Genomic DNA, 16,934 nt, shown 5'->3' with positions numbered 1-16,934 from the left:
AGTTAATTTAGAAACAGAGACCAAGTTCTTCTTAATATCTGGAACAACCAAAATATCTTGAAGAGGCAAAACCGAATTCCCAAGATGCAGATGACCAGACCCCTTATGGGTGATTGAAAGAGATGATCCATTTCCAACCATTAATCTAGAAGAACCTTTGAAAGGAACTAAACAAGAAAGATTACCTGATTCTGAGGTAACATGATCTGTTGCTCCTGAATCAGGGAACCAACGAGCATCTTGAGGATCATTTAACTGCATAGCTGCTAAAACCTTTGGCACAGAAGAATTCTAATATGAATGATCAAACCGAAACCAGCATTTAAGAGCATCATGCCCAATTTTCTTACAAACTTGACATCGAACAGCATCAGACATAGAATTTTCTTTTCCAGAAGTCCCGGACTTTGTTATCTGAGAAAATCCCCGATTTGCTGAAGAGAAAGAATTGCCATTAAACGAACGACCGCCACGGCCAGAACGACCACCCCCTCTGTATCGAAATCCTCTGCGACCACCATCATTCTGGACTGATTGAGCAGTGAAAGCCATAGCTGAATTAGGAGCTTCACCAAGAAGACCCTTATTTCGCAGCTCATGACTTTGGAGCAGAGGAATTATTTCAGAATATGAAGGCACCGGTGGCTTCAACATAGTTGTTGCAAAAGTCTCATAAGAAGAACCCAAATTAGTGAGCAACAAGAACACCTTACGCTGATCAGCCACAGGTTTGCCTATTGAAGCTAACTGATCACATAGAGTCTTGAATTTAATCAAGAAATCTGCAAGAGGTTGCGACTCTTTCTTGCGCAAAAAATGAAGTCGAGAAAGAATCTCAAATTCCCTAGCTTCAGATACTTGAGAGAAAGCGTCTGCTAGAGTTTTCCAAAGATTGAAAGAGGAGGTTGCACCTACCGCCGAACCAAGTGTAGAGTCAGCGAGAGTTCCTGTGATCCAGGCTTTCACAAGTCGATCGGTACGAACCCATGCCGGATAAAAAGGATTTAAAGACTCTTCGCCATCATCAGCGATCAATATACGATCAGGAGCTGAAATATGTCCATCGATGAACCCAATAAGATCTTGACCCTCAATTAGGGTTCAAAGCTGAGTCTCCCAAAGGAGATAATTCTCTGAGTTCAATCGAATTGTGACAAAATTTGCAACATTCAAGTTGCTTGGATATGGAAACGGCAACACAGAGAAAGACGATGCAGCCATAGGAAATCAGAAAAAGAAGCAGAGTGAGAAAAGAAAGAAAGTAGCAGAAAGTTTCTTGAAGCAAGTAGCAGAAATTTCTTGAAGAAACAACTACTGCTGGAGAAATATCATGAATCAAAAAGAAGTAGATAGAAGCCTCATGAAGAATATAGAAGTTCACGGCAGAAATTTCTAACAGAAACGACGATTTCTTGATATATCTGGATTTCTTGAGAAAGCAGAAGAAGCTTCTTGAATAACAGAGAAGTTTACGCTCGGAAGGGATGATACCATAATGAAGAGAGAGAAACAAAATATGTTTTCATTGATTTCTAAGATGTGTTACAAGTATTATATTTATAGAATTATACACGTGTCTATACATGTACTTCTATAACAAAAACTAGGGGTTTAAGACAGTCATTGATCAGCCCAGCAGGTTGTTGAGCTCATCACAGTGAGAATAGCTAAGTGGGCCATTACTCAGATTTTCAGGGTACAATTGATGACCTCTAGAGAAACCAGGAGTAAGTTGAATTTTCTATTGCTCATCAATCTGTTACTAAAATGTCTGAAGTTCCCACCCCAACCTTCCCTAGATAAATGTGATAAACCTCAGTATCACGAATCCAGCTTACAGCAGGTCAGAGGCATGTTTAGCAATGGAAGGGAACAGTTTTGCTAGTGTTTTCTGCTACTTTCAGTATTTGTGTAATCCACCACAGAAATGTTGAAAGCAGCTAACCATGGATATTGATAATTCTCTTCAAGGAGGTGAGTATAATTGATTATAGGAAGTGGCTTCAAATTAATAACTCAGTGGCTACTGGGATCAAGAAAATCCAGGAAGTAATGATAAATCTCAACATAATGGCAGCAGCATTGGAAATCCAGGTCCTGGCTGGCAACAGGATGTTTATAAAGATATACATATCTCATCCAAACTAGAGAAACAAAGAGTTCTATCTTTTTTTCCCGTATAACGTATTCAGCCTATTCATGAGCTGGTAAGCTAGGTTAAGTCAAGGGCTACTAGTAAATCTATGAATTTGGGCTGCATTAGGAGGGTTGCCAACTAATGCCACCCACGTACGTTGTCAACACTCAGTATTGGATATATATCTGCATGTACTTTTGAACGTTCAACTTGAACAAAGTGGAGCTAATGAAGGATTCTTGCAAGCTATGTTTATGATAAAGCATATCTCAAAGTAAATTACAGACTAATGTAAAATGCAAACAGAACAAACAGAAGTGGTGCATACGTTACTTTTACCACACATAGGTGTAAAGTAGACTTCAATTCCTTGTGCAAGAGTTGTTGCAATTTTCATCCTCATAGACCAATCCAAGCTCCTCCCTACTCTTGGTATGTGGTGTAACCATCTGTCCAGGGGTCCATTCACAACAAACTCATAAACAATATAGGGGTCACCATGATTATAGCAGCATCCTTTGACTGCAACAAGATTAGGATGATGAAGCCTTGCAACTCTCCAAATTTCAGAATAAAATTCTTTCTTTCTCGAGTACTTTTGGGTCTAAATTCAGTCACAGTTGGGGGCTTCATCCAGATTTCCAAATCTGCCCTCTTTCCCACCCCAGGGATCTAATTGTAGAAAATCTCCTGATTCATCCTTCTGAGATCCAATACAGGTTTCTCTCAGGAGACATAGGAGTTGCAACCTGAGCCTAAATTCCAGAGTGAAAAAACAACAAATAATTGCTCCTTCTTGTCATTTCTGTAGCTTCTACCTTAGTAAATCTTTCAAGATCTGGATATTTACAGTTCTGCTATTCTCCTAAGTAACCTCATCATAATTATGGTTCTGGCACCAAACTATTGATTTGATTACTCATTTGCTAGTATCGGCATACTAGCAGACTAAAGCCCCAGAAAATTTGTGGTGAATTATGGATCAAATATCACAGGATATTGTGCCAATTTGATGTTCATTAGAGGCTTCAACTTGTTTTACCTTAATGGGTGATTCTACCATCATACTTAGATGCATTGTTGGGAAACCAGATTTGGATTTGGCAAAGCCAAGTCAAGGAACGTGCAGACTAAGCACAATGATGATCCAAGTTTGACCAAGTCTCAAGTGAGTGACGTCTTCCAAATCAAATGGCATTTGCCGAAGACTTGTCAGTCTCTGAACATCTATTATGCTTCTCCATCTTCAAAATTTTCCGTGTTATGATTCTAGTTCAGTTTCATCAGTGACATCAACAAGGGAACAAGCAACCATCCTTCTAAAACCAAGAACAGTGTTGGGATGCAAACCACTGAAATGGAAATCAGACGGCTGAACGACCCAAGGTATGGAATCTAGCCACCTTTCATATCCACAATAGCTTAAATTGGGGTTTTCTCCTTCAATACTTATATGGGTTTGGATGGTTTCAGAGCTAATTGCAGAGAGAATTGAGATGCACAGGAGGAAAATGAGAAGAAAAGTCATTCTAACTATTGATCATGGATTGCCTCGTTGTCTCTACGCCATATTTCCAGGAGATTAAAGAAATAAAGATGAAATTTGAGTTCTCCAATCCCTTTAAATCCCTAGAAATAAATGATAACTGATGCATGCTTCAAGAACTACACATCTCCTCAGTTTCCGGAATTATTAGTTAGATAGAGATTATTAGCTTCCATGAATTCAGAAATGAAGCTTTTCATCATTTGCTCTTGTTCCAATCTTCACATATCAAAGAATTTCTTTAAGATTGTCAATTCCATTCTTGTTTTATGTTGTTTTCATTCAAAGCCTCCACAATCTAGCGTGAAACTTCACTTGTCACAGTGTTCTCTTAGTATTTAAGAGAATGATGCTCAAAAATTTTCAATTTACTTTATCTTCAGGGTCTCTTTCTGTTTTATTAAATTCATTTACAGGTTTTCTTCCTCCCCCCCCCCCCCCCCCCACTTTTTCCAGATTCAATGGTATCCTGAATTCAGAAAATTTTCAGAAATGGTGCTCTTGGAGTTCCATTCTCACTCTGATCTTGACATATCAGTGGATGCATTTTCAATATCTAGAAGAAGAGTGGTTTTTGCTGGCTAGCACCCACTTGAATTCTTGCTGAAACATGTGTCAGTACAGGACCGAATCAACTGATGCTGGGAGCTATACCAGTGAAGGAGAAAAAAAGGTCAGGCCCTAACAGATTAAGAAGAACCTGATTCACCAAACCTAGGATTAAGATTCAAAGCATCCACATCAATAGTTTTTGAGGAGTGCAAATCAAGTTAGAAGACCTGGTTTCACAATACTGTCTAGCTAAAGCATTTTCAGATGCTAATATACTTCTATAACAACTTAGGAAAATCCTGACTCACCCAGACCAGCATTGAGAGTCGTTTGACTTATCTAAATCACTGGGTTTTGAGGAGCACAAGTCAAGTTGGAAAACCTGGTTTCTCAATGAGGAGCACTGTAATATTATTTATATAATATTAAGTTGTCTATGATGGGACTTGGGACTTGGGGACGTGGGTCGTGGGTCATGGATCTAGAAAACCCGGTTTTGGGTTTTGCAGTAGGGAGGTGACTGATCATACAGTCACAACTCTCTGCAGGTAACCTTACGTACATATGCAGCCCTCTGAAGGTGTCCATACGAGTTAGTAAATAGATGTTAAGCTCTAAACAAGAATCCATTCCGTTTTTGCTGAAAAACAGAAATTAGAAAATTCCATTTTTTGTTTTCTTCATTCGGTGCTGTGTATTACCTTCGGATCTCCTTTGCAAGTAGACTCTGTTGGAGTGCTGCCTTCGGATCTAGGAGTTGTTGTATCTTGGAGGTAAGAACGTCAAGGTCAAACCCAGCAACATAAAAGGGGTGTTCAAATACCTTAAGGAAAAGTACGGTTCGTACACCTCAACTCACCCTGTGAAAGTTTGTGTTGTTTTCCTTTCGCTCATTCTACTACATTCGGGTAAGTGATTTTGACATAAAGAATACGTTATATATTTATTTCTCTTTGATTCTGTAATTGGTCTGTCTGTACCGTGCCTCTGGTATTCTGGTTCTAACAAACCAGAACGATGAGACACCAGAAGGTGAAAGCTTGGAGATGGTAAGTCGTGAAGGCTTTCATCACGTGTACTATGTCGCAAACTTCTGAAGAAGAAACAGCACTGTATTAACCTCGTAGCCCTGTACATCTCCTCCTACATATAAATGTCCACATATTAGGCAGGTCAAATTAAATTTTAACTGAAATGAAATAATCACAGCCAGAGAGAGAGAGAAAGAGAGAGAGAGAGAGAGAGAGAGAGAGAGAGAGAGAGAGAGAGAGAGAGAGAGAGAGAGAGAGAGAGAGAGAGAGAACTTTCAAGTACCCTTAATCGAGTTAGAAGGATCCACTGCGGAGCTTACATTCAGCTCCATCATCGTCGACAAAGTTCCATAGTTTAAATGGAGTAGCTTAGACACAGTGTGTGTGTGTGTGTGTGTGTGTGTGAGAGAGAGAGAGAGAGAGAGAGAGAGAGAGAGAGAGAGAGAGAGAGAGAGAGAGAGAGAGAGAGAGTATGTGTCTGTCTATGCCCACTCTTTCAGGCAATTTAACCCATTCAGCATAACTGGCATTGACTTCGCTTGACCAAGGAAAGTTTTTGGCGGATGGGTGTTGCAGGCTTGTAGCTTAACCAGTAACGGCTAGTAATGTAATTTACCACTGACCCAATAAGTCCAAGCTCCAAAGTTGAATTGATGGATTTCAAACCACGACTTGGAGGAAAATTGTTTACCAATTTTTTTTCTTCTAATCGATTAGGGGCTTTATTCGTTGGCTTGTCTTATTCATTATAAGATCAGAGTGAGGGAAGCCCTTAGCCTTACTCAATAGGGCTTTCAGCTAGAAAAGACTTTTTTCTTGTTTATGACTTGTTAACAGGAGAAGTGGGGCTTAAGAAGAGTTGAATTCGCCTTCCTTATGACTACCTTCCTGAAGCTGCTTGAGCTAGAGCGAATGAGAGCCTTGTATAGAACTGAACTAACAACAATGTACGAACACAAACCTTCCATTTCAAAGGGGGGCTACCTTTGTTCTAGCCTTTCTGCCATTTCCGTTGAATTTTATCTTACTCCCACTAAGCAATACCCCTCGCTGGCCTATCATTGACTGGATCTTGCTCTTGGTCCCATCCAACATATGCATATCACATACTTTTTCGAAAGTGAGATCACAGATTCGGACATGGGTGCACATCATCAACCCAATCACTAGGACTAGAGTCATTAGCTCAAGGGTGAGGAAGGTGTAGAGGGGGTGAAGACTCAGAACTTGACGTTTGTGTTTTATCTCACATTGTGTTAAAAGTACATCCAATATCCCAATTCCAATGTACGACCCAATGTTATACTCAACTTAAAATTCACATGTGAAGGAATCTCTCTCCAATTTGAAATTCATTTTTTAAAGGTTATAACCATTGTTCTTCCTACGAGAATGGCCATTAGATCTACTTGTTTAGTGTAATTTTTTTTTTAAACAGGAAATTATTAATGATGCAAATATTACAAAATATACTATAAACAAAATCGAACCCACAACCTCTTCACTAAAAAATGATTTTACCAACCGAACAACATATACAATGGTAGTGCAAATTTTTTTCCTTTTATTTCACCATTGTGTTTCTCTTGAACCTTAGATGTGTGTAACTCGAAAATTTTCAATATCTTCTTCTTTGGAATGAATTTTTTTTCTTCTAAAAGGCCTTTCTTAGGTAAAGTCCTAGTGCTTATGACATTCTTCAATCAAAGGCGTATTAACATTGTTCTCCCCCTAGACAGTGAGGAAATGTTTAGTCAAAAACTTTACCACTTCATTTACGAATTTGTGAATTGAATAAATGTTTTTGGTGGAGTTTTGAAATACTAACATGATCACATGATATTAGCTTGCCATCGAATATGGTGGTTCTGTAGCTGGTAGATAACCGTTTGGGGAGCAGTTTCTGTTCGAAGAATTAAACCTTACAAGTAGTAGGAATCTTCCGAACTGGGCATAAGATTCTTTCCAAGAAACACACCTACCGAGCATTGAATGGTTGGATTGACATGCACATCTTGTAAAATATCAAATGATCTTATTGATTGATTATTTATGAAAGACAAATACCATATGTATAACATCACTACCCCATTACCCTGTATGTGGTTTTACAAATGTACCCTTAAGTGATTTTACTGCTATATCCTTAACATCCCCCCTCAAACTAGACCAAGGTACAAGGCCTAGTTTGATATACAAAGCCTCAAGATCATGACGAGGTAAGGGCTTGGTGAACAGATCAGCGAGCTGGTGTGAAGAAGAGACAAAACGAGTGATTAAAAGTCCAAGGGCCACTTTCTCTCGCACAAAATGATAATCCAACTCAATGTGCTTCATTCGAGCATGAAAGACAAGATTCACTATCATATGTAGGGCGCTGAGATTATCACAAAACAAATGGTAGGAGCAGGTTGAGGAATACCAATATCCCGTAGTAAAAAACAAAGCCAAGTCAATTCGGCAGTAGTAGAGGCCATGCCTTGATATTCAGCCTCAGTGCTGGAGCGTGAAACAGTAGGTTGTTTCTTGGCATTCCATAAGATGCAAATTGGAGCCCAAGAAAGTACAGAAACCAATAGTGGACCGACGGGAGATGGGACAGCCAGCCCAATCTGCATCAGAATATCCATATAATTGAAAACTGCTTTCCTTATGTATGCGTAGCCCATAATCAAGGGTACCCTTAACATAGCGCAAAATTAGTTTGACAAGAGCAAAATCAACAATCGTTGGGGGCATGCATGCCTTGACATACCGTATTGACAGCATAAGATAAATCCAGATGTGTCATAGTCAAATATTGTAGACCACCCACAACTTCGAAACAACGTAACATCAGAAAAAGAGGTAGAATCAACAACAGTAGAAGCCCGATTTACCATTGGGGTTGACATTGGCTTGATTTCATCCATATGGGCTCGACAAAGAATATCCATAGCAGCATACTTCTTTTGAGACAAGAACAATCTAGAAGGAATTTGAGAAACCTCAAAATAATGTAACTCCCCTAAATCCTTCATTGCAAAAAGGGTGCGTAAAGTTGAAATGAAGCTCGTCAGAAAATCACTATCGTTGCCCGTTAAGACAATATCATCGACATAGAGAAGAAGTAACAACATACGTCCATTAGCCCGATAGATAAACAAAGAGCTATCATATGTACTACAAGCAAACCCAAAATCCAATAAAATGTACTGAACCGATCAAACCAAGCTCTGGGTGCTTGTCGTAGGCCATATAAAGAGCGATGTAATTGGCAGACATCAGTAGGACGTGTAGAAAGCCGGGTGGTTGTGTCATGTATACAGGTGTAGTCAAATACCCATGTAAAAAAGCATTTTTGACATCAAGTTGTCGTAAAGGCCACTTCAACATTGTTGCAATACTAAGAACTAGCCGTATGGACCCAGGTTTAATAACTGGGCTAAAAGTCTCAAATAAATCCACACCTTCTTGTTGGGTAAATCCACAAGCGGCCAACCTTGCTTTAAGTCTTTCTAGAGAACCATCATCTTTTAGTTTGGTTTTGAAAATTCACTTACAACTTACAATATTCATATCTGTAGTCCGTGGAACAAGAGACCAAGTATTATTATGAGCAAGGGCATCCATTTCTTCTTGCATAGCAGCATGCCAACTTGGATCTTTTAAGGCAGCTTTAACACCACAAGGCTCTAAAGGTAATTGAGATACACTCAAAACATAGCATGGGTTAGGTTTTCGAATTCCATTGCAAGCCCGTGTAACCATAGAATGCAGATTGGATGAATCACTCAATGCAGTAGAGTGAGTGGATCCTAAGCCAACATGATCACTACCCATAGCAACTCTGGATGCAACCAGATTATCATTAGGTAAAAAAGTAGTTGGTAATAATGGGTTGGAATGAAGTGTACCCTATGTAAATGTAGAACCATTAACTAATGGGCCAGAGGAAACACCATTGTGAACAATGTCCTGAGAACATGTCCATGGGCTAACATCCAAATCATTGCTAGTAGGAGACGAATTAAAATCCAAATTATTCAAAGTAACGTCTAGTCCATTACTTAACAAACCATTATAAAGATTACCAATTGTAGACATATTACTAACTACAGAAATATTTTCAGTTGGGAAGGTTTTTAAAGCAGGTTGAACACCACCAGCTGCAACACTCAAATCTGTATTAGCAGAAGTCTGAACGGTACCAGAAGAAACATTTGTTTACAAAGCATGCTGAACACAACTAGTTGCAACACCTGAATCTATACTAGCAGAAGGCTGAACTGTACCAGAAGAAACATCCGCTGTAAACCATGGTTGAAGAACACAACCTTGCTTATCCAGATGTGATAATCTTGAAGACACATTCTAAGATTCATTATAGGAAACCCACCCTTCAAAAGTACACACATCCAGCTTGTCTAAGTCACCATTAAGAGAAAACATATCAACAGAAGCTGCTGCATCTTTAAAAGGAAATTGATGTTCATCAAATACAACACTTCTTGAGATGTAAACTTGACCAGTAGACTTGTGAAAACACCTATATGAAATCAAGAGAAATCGAGAGAAATCAGCCCTAAAAAGGCTCTGATACCATGTAAAATATCGAATGATCTTATCGATTGATTATTTATGAAAGACAAATACCATATATATAACATCGCTACCCCATTACCCTGTATGTGGTTTTACAAATGTACCCTTAGGTGATTTTACTGCTATATCCTTAACACATCTCTCATTGCAGGCATATACTTGCACATCACCACTCAACCATGGGTACCAAGTCCTTGTATAATAACGATCAAAGATTTAATAGTGTTTCTTCAACCATTGGTATGAGAACTTTCTTAAAAATTTACAGGTGTTTCATTTTACATTTTGTGAAGACACTCATGCTTAATAGTAGGCTGAGGTAACTCAAAGAACAAAGAGATCCTTTGGCGCCTTTGGAAGGCAGTCATTGAATAAAACCTTGATGCACCAAAGTGGATGCAACATTCTTTTCGACTGGTTCTTGAAGTTAAAACTTTACAAAAACTCTGAACCTATTTACAATTTCTATGTTAAATAAGAAGGTTGGGTAATAAACAATTCAGCTTCACATATTATTTTTTTTCGCCTGAGAGAGGGGGGTGGGGGGACAAAGGGGAAGAAAGCTAGAACTTCTATTTTCTGGAGGAAACACATCATTTAGACTACTGTAGAACTGAAGTTCTCAATTTAATACTATGTTGCTGCGCGGCAAGCCCTTCAACATCAACCCCCATTGGCCATGCCAATGGCTGTTTTCCAACTTTCACCATTTTGCCACACTGATGGGTACAAAACAAACAGTACAAGTTAAGCAATGCATCGACCAGAAGACAAATTGTGAAACCCAGCCCTAACCCTGACCCAGAAAACCCTGTTGTTTGAAGGTCAAGCAACCCGAAGTAAGGCAAGAAGTCAGCTTTGGGCCATTTCAGTGAAGACTTGATGGCTGGAGTGGAATCCTTGAGTGTGGATGTCAGTGTCCCTTCTATGGAAACTGCACACTGATGAAGATTGGATTAGTTCATGGACTTAGAGTGCTCTCTGTATTGGTTCGAAGGCATTTCTACCTACTAGGTATGTCACTTTAGGTGTGTGCAAAACCCCTTGATGTTTGGACTTGTTCTTAGCCTTCAATTCCCTGTTTTGAAGTTGTTGTTCTGACCAATCAATCGACCAATTGATTCTATTTTTGAAATTCAAATCGTGGCTACTCTATTTAAGTCTAATCTCGGGAATACTTCGCCTCATCTGCCTCCTAAGCCTCTAGAACGAGTTAGAACCCTATTCTAATCGATTCCCTTGCATCCTTGGTTGATATCTCGCAAGAACTCAAGCAATCTTCATCCTCCTGCATCAAAGGTATGTGTATGATCTCTTTCCTCTCTATCTCTGATTTTCTTTTCTTGAATCTGTTCTTGTTTGAGATCAGGAAGATGATGATGCATTCTTGCAACCATCTATTCCATGATCTCATCATGTTCCTTAAGATCTATGATCATCATCATGATCTCAACCCTTGCCAGTTGAATCTTGGAAACCCTAACCCTTGAAACCCTAACCTTGTGTGGTCATCTGGAGAACCCTTGGTAATTCCCCATGAGAGGGAAACCTCTTGGGTAAAATTTATATAAACCTAAACTTTATCATTGAATGATTCTTCTTGTTAGTTTTGACTGTCAATTTACCTCCCTTCATCCGGAACTCTCAACCTTTTCATGGGAGCCAAAAAGGGTGAAATCCTAATTTCTTGGGTAAAATCAAGAACCCCTATTTTGATCATGTTAGAAGACTCTCACTTTATTTTCTTTACTAGAATTGTAACCTATTAATCTTTAATTCCTTACCCTTGATCATATTATATTTTTCCTTCATAATCTATGTTTAACCTAATTAGGTTAACTTTTTGGTTCCTGAGTTGTGACCTGGAAACTTGATTTGATTAATGGTTTGTTGTCCTCTATAGACTTAGATGTTTCCATTAAAGTTTCCCCCTTATTTTGTACCCTTTTGAACCACCAAATTCGAATTCATATTCAAAAAAATTCTGATTTTTGAAGGCTACTGTCTCTGTTGGTCGACTCATTGGTCGATTAGGGCAGTAGACCAATCAGTCAACCAATGGGTACAGCAACCCCATTCTTGGTCTGTTTTGATTGAATTGTGATCTTTCCTTCTATGTATCTTTCCTAACTCATAGTATACACTTGTTTAAGACTCTTTTCTCAGGTTTAGTCAAGGTCTTACTTGATTCTCTAAGTTCCTTTATGAATTAGAAGGTAAGGACAGTTATTTCCTTAATTACATAGATCGCATGCTCTCTGGTTTCTACCTTATGAAACTATGAGTTTACCTACTGTTGCTATACTTTATATTTCTGATTTTCTACTGTGAGAACAATAGCACTTGCTTATGTTTCTTTTATTATTTATGTAAAACCCAGCCCTAACCTTGACCCGGAAACCTTGTTATTTGTAGGTCCGATGACCCGAAGTAAAGTAAGAAGTCAGCTTTGGGCCATCCCAGTAGAGGACTTGGTGTCTGGCTTTGAATCCATGAAAGTTGATGATGAGGTTCTATTTATGGAAACTGAATCCTGATGAAGATCTAATTAGTTGATGGACTTGGAGTGCTCTCTATCTTGGTTTGAAGGCATTTCTACCTATTAGGTAAGTCACTTGACTTGTGTGCAAAACCCCTTTAGGATTGGATTTGATCTGGGCCTTCAATTCCCTGTTTTGGTCTTGCTGTCAGCATTGGTCGACTAATTGGTCGACTGGGCCAGTCGACCAATCCACTCGACCAATGAGTGCTGTCTTTGGCAATTAGGTTGTTCTTGCTCTATTTAAGTCCAATCTCGAGTCCACTTCGTATTTGCTGCCTCCAAACTCTCTGAACGAACCAAAGACCTCTGCAAGTCATCTCTCTTGCATCCTTGGTGTTTTCTTGACGGATCTTCGTCGAAACTCTTCTTTTTGCATCAAAAGGTATGTCTACTCTCTCTTCTTCTCCTCCATCTTTGTTTTTCTTTCCTTTTTGAGTTGAGACAGTAGAAGAGATGCTGCATTCTCTGTTGCAAACATCTCTCGAACATGTTCTCATGATCATCCTAAGGATTTGAGGCTAGAACAATGATCTTAACCATGATCATTGCAAGCTTTTGAAGGAATCATGATCAAACCATGATTTAATCTCTGTTAAACTTCTAATCTGAATTCTGATCTCTTTGGATCTTCTATGTTGATCATGTTAGTAGTTAATTACTGTGTTTTCTTTCCATGATCCATAATCTATAGATTTCTAGTTGTTCTCTTCTACCATACTATGTGTTCTTCATGATGCATGGTAGTTACATATATGGTAGGTTTTATTTCCTTATTTAGATTTATGCTTCTAAGCCTTATTCCATGAAGATCTATGTATGTTTTCATGTTTTCATTACCGAAAGCAATGATCCATCCTCCTATTGTTCTTGTCTTTGTTTTCTATTTCAAATTCATCAAGATCCATGACTGATTTAATTATGGTAACTTTTTGTTTCCTAATTTGGATCTTGATATCTTGATTGGATTAGTGTTTTGAGGTCCCCTATTTGTTAGAATACTACTGATGTAGTCCACCCCTTGATTAGTACCCTTTTGAACCACCAAATTCGGATTTCATATCTTAAAACTCTATTTTTTTAGGCTACTGTCTGCATTGGTCGACTGATTGGTCGACTGGACCACTCGACCAATCCACTCGACCAATGAGTACAGCAACTCCAGATTTGGTCTGTTTCGGATGTTTTGATATCTTTTCTGTTAGGGATCTTTCCTAATATGTTGTATATACTTGTTTAGGACATTCTTCTCAAGTTTGCCAAGATCTTACTTGATTTCTTAGGATTCCTTTGCGAGTTATAAAAGGTAAGGATGGTTATTTCCTTAATTACATAGATAGCATGAATCTAGTTTCTATATTTGAATATCATAGATATGATTCCTAAATTAGATTCTTACACTGATATACTACTGTTGCATAACTTTGATTACAGTAGCATTATTTATTCATGTTGAATTGATTCATGTATGATTTACTTACCAATGTTATACAAATGATTGTAATTATTGATTTCTTTCCATATATGAAGTTACCATATATGTGATGATATGAATTGATGCATGTGTATGCTTAAGTATGGTTTGGAAAGGAGAGGTGTCCTTTTGACACTTCTGTCCTTGGACTACTACGGGAATATTATGGGATGTTTCCGGAGATGCCCTCTGGACACCTTCCTAAACTGTTGGATGACATATCTAGGATTGTCTAGTAGTGTTGGGCTAGGATGTCCTGTTATGTCAGACCCTAATCGGAGGGGTATTGAGACCGAACGACCCGTGGTAGCAATGGGGATTCATGGGCGCTCAAGACCGGTAACCAATCCGTGAGAGGACAGGAATCACATTGTGGGGGCCATTTATTGGTAGGGTTGCATATGATTAGACTTGGGCTCACGGGCGCTTAAGACCGGTAACCAACCCGTGAGAGGACGTGAGAGCTTCCCGTTTACCATATGTGGATGATCAATAGGGTTGATGAGTCCGTAGTCAGGGACTATGAGGACTCTAGTGTGAAGGATACCGGAAAGGATCGTCAGGGACGAGGAATGGAAGTATCTGGATCTGACTTGATGTAACTAAGTAGAAGACTTGCATTTGGCTAGGTTTTACCTTGACATGCGCCAGTACTTATACCAAATGGTTGTGAGAGAGTGTGTTGACTTAACCCCCTGCCAAGGTTTGTCCTGAGGGATGAAGGACCCATTACCAATCGGCTGCTCGAGACCGGTGAAATGATCCGTGAGAGAATCCAAGATATCTTAAATGGTTGAGGATGTGAGTGGACTTTCCTAAAGAAGTACGGTGTTATGACTTAAAGCATGTCTGCCAATAGAGACCAGCATACATAGAGTTAGATTCATTCATTCATTGTTTGTCTCATATCATATTGCATTCATGATTGTTCTGGAATCCTGCCATTTATGTTATTATGGATTTTTAACTGCCTTACTGAGTTTCTTTGAAACTCATTCCTTTATTGTACAATGTTGTTAGACTATCCTGCAGGTGCTAAGTACTATGACGGTCCCTATGAAGAAGCGCAAGGCGAAGAGGCATATCTCCAGGAAGGTGATTGCGGTTACCACAATTACTCTGAAGATCCCGCGGGTGGTTATGCTCCGTACGATGCTTAGTCCGACCATTGAGTGGAAGCGTCCTTGTGCTATTTATGAGATTTACACTTACAAGGATGTTGTCTATAAAGTGGAGAACAATTTAGTTACCCAATGTACTTGTTATTCTGGGATTAGGTTTTGTCTAGTTTATTCTTTTAGAGCTACTTTTCCGCTGGTTGTAAAGTGGGATTTTTGCCCCCCCCCCCCTCCCCTCCCCCTCCTCCTTTTTTTTTTTTTTTTTTCTTCTTTCTTTTTTCTTCCTTCCTTTTTTTCTTCTTTTTTTTTCCTCCCCCCCCCCCTCTTTTTTTTTTTTTTTTTTTTTTTTTTTTTTTTTTTTTTTATCCCCCCCCCCCCCCCCCCCCCCCCCCCCCCCCCCCCCCCCCCCCCCCCCCCCAGCCCCCCCCCCGGGGGGCCGGGACAAATAACCTTATATGAATTGCTTATTTCTATATTATTTAAATGATTAGATGTCACGCCCTCCCAGCCCGTACCCTATCCGGCATACCCGAGAGTGTGATCCACAGCCCGAAGATCGTATCGAGTGATCAACCTCCCACATAAACAATAACATAATCATGAACAATCATAACAAGAGTGCGGAAGATAAATCATAGATCCAATAATGAAAGAATGAATCATAAACGAATCAGAATAATAGATATAATCGTAGTATCAAACGATAAGTAAAGTGAAGCAAAATCACATCCCCCACCCCCACTCCCCCCGCCGACCAAAGTAGCTCTAAAGAATAAACTAGACAAAATCTAATCCCAAAGAGCAAGTACATTGGGTAACTAAATTATTCTCCACTTTATAGACGACATCCTTGTATGTATAGATCTCATAAATAGCACAAGGACGCTTCCACTCAATGGTCGGACTAAGCATCGTACGGAGCATAACCACTGCTGGATCTTCGTAGTAATTGTGGTAACCGCAATCACCTTCCCCGGAGATATGTCTCTTCGCCTTGCGCTTCTTCATAGGGACCGTCATAATACTCAAGACTGCAGGATAGTCTAACAACATTGTACAATAAAGGAATGAGTTTCAAAGAAACCCAAGAAGGCGCTTAAAATCCATAATAACATAAATGGCAGGATTCCGTAACAAACATAAATGCAATAAGATATGAGACAAACAATGAATGAATGAATCTAACTCTATGGATGCTGGTCTCTATTGGCAGACATGCTTTAAGTCATAGCACCGTACTTCTTTAGGAAAGTCCACTCACATCCTCAATCATTTAAGATATCTTGGATTCTCTCACGGATCATTTCACCGGTCTTGAGCAGCCGATTGGTAATGGGTCCTTCATCCCTCAGACAAACCTTGGCAGGGGGTTAAGTCAACACACTCTCTCACAACCATTTGGTATAAGTACTCAGCGCATGTCGTGGTGAAACCTAGCCAAATGCAAGTCTTCTACTTGGTTACATCAAGTCAGATCCAGATACTTCCATTCCTCGTCCCCGACGATCCTTTCCGGTATCCTTCACACTAGAGTCACGCGTATCCTATGGCACCGACCAACTCGGACTACGGACTCATCAACCCTATTGATCATCCACATATGGTAAACGGGAAGCTCTCACGTCCTCTCACGGGTTGGTTACCGGTCTTAAGCGCCCGTGAGCCCAAGTCTAACCATATGCAACCCTACCAATAAATGGCCCCCACAATGTGATTCCCGTCCTCTCACGGGTTGGTTACCGGTCTTGAGCGCCCATGAATCCCCATTGCTACCACGGGTCGTTCGGTCTCAATATCCCTCCGATTAGGGTCTCGACATAACAGACATCCTAGCCCAACACTACTAGACAATCCTAGATATGTCATCCAACAGCTTAGGAAGGTGTCCAGAGGGCATCTCCGGAAACATCCCATAATATTCCCGTAGTAGTCCAAGGACAGAAGTGTCGAAAG

Source organism: Hakea prostrata, chromosome 10 (assembly GCF_041222555.1).
Source record: "Hakea prostrata isolate BN-2017 chromosome 10, UWA_Hpros_2, whole genome shotgun sequence".
NCBI classification, from domain to species: Eukaryota; Viridiplantae; Streptophyta; class Magnoliopsida; order Proteales; family Proteaceae; genus Hakea; species Hakea prostrata.
This window is presented reverse-complemented; position numbering follows the sequence as displayed.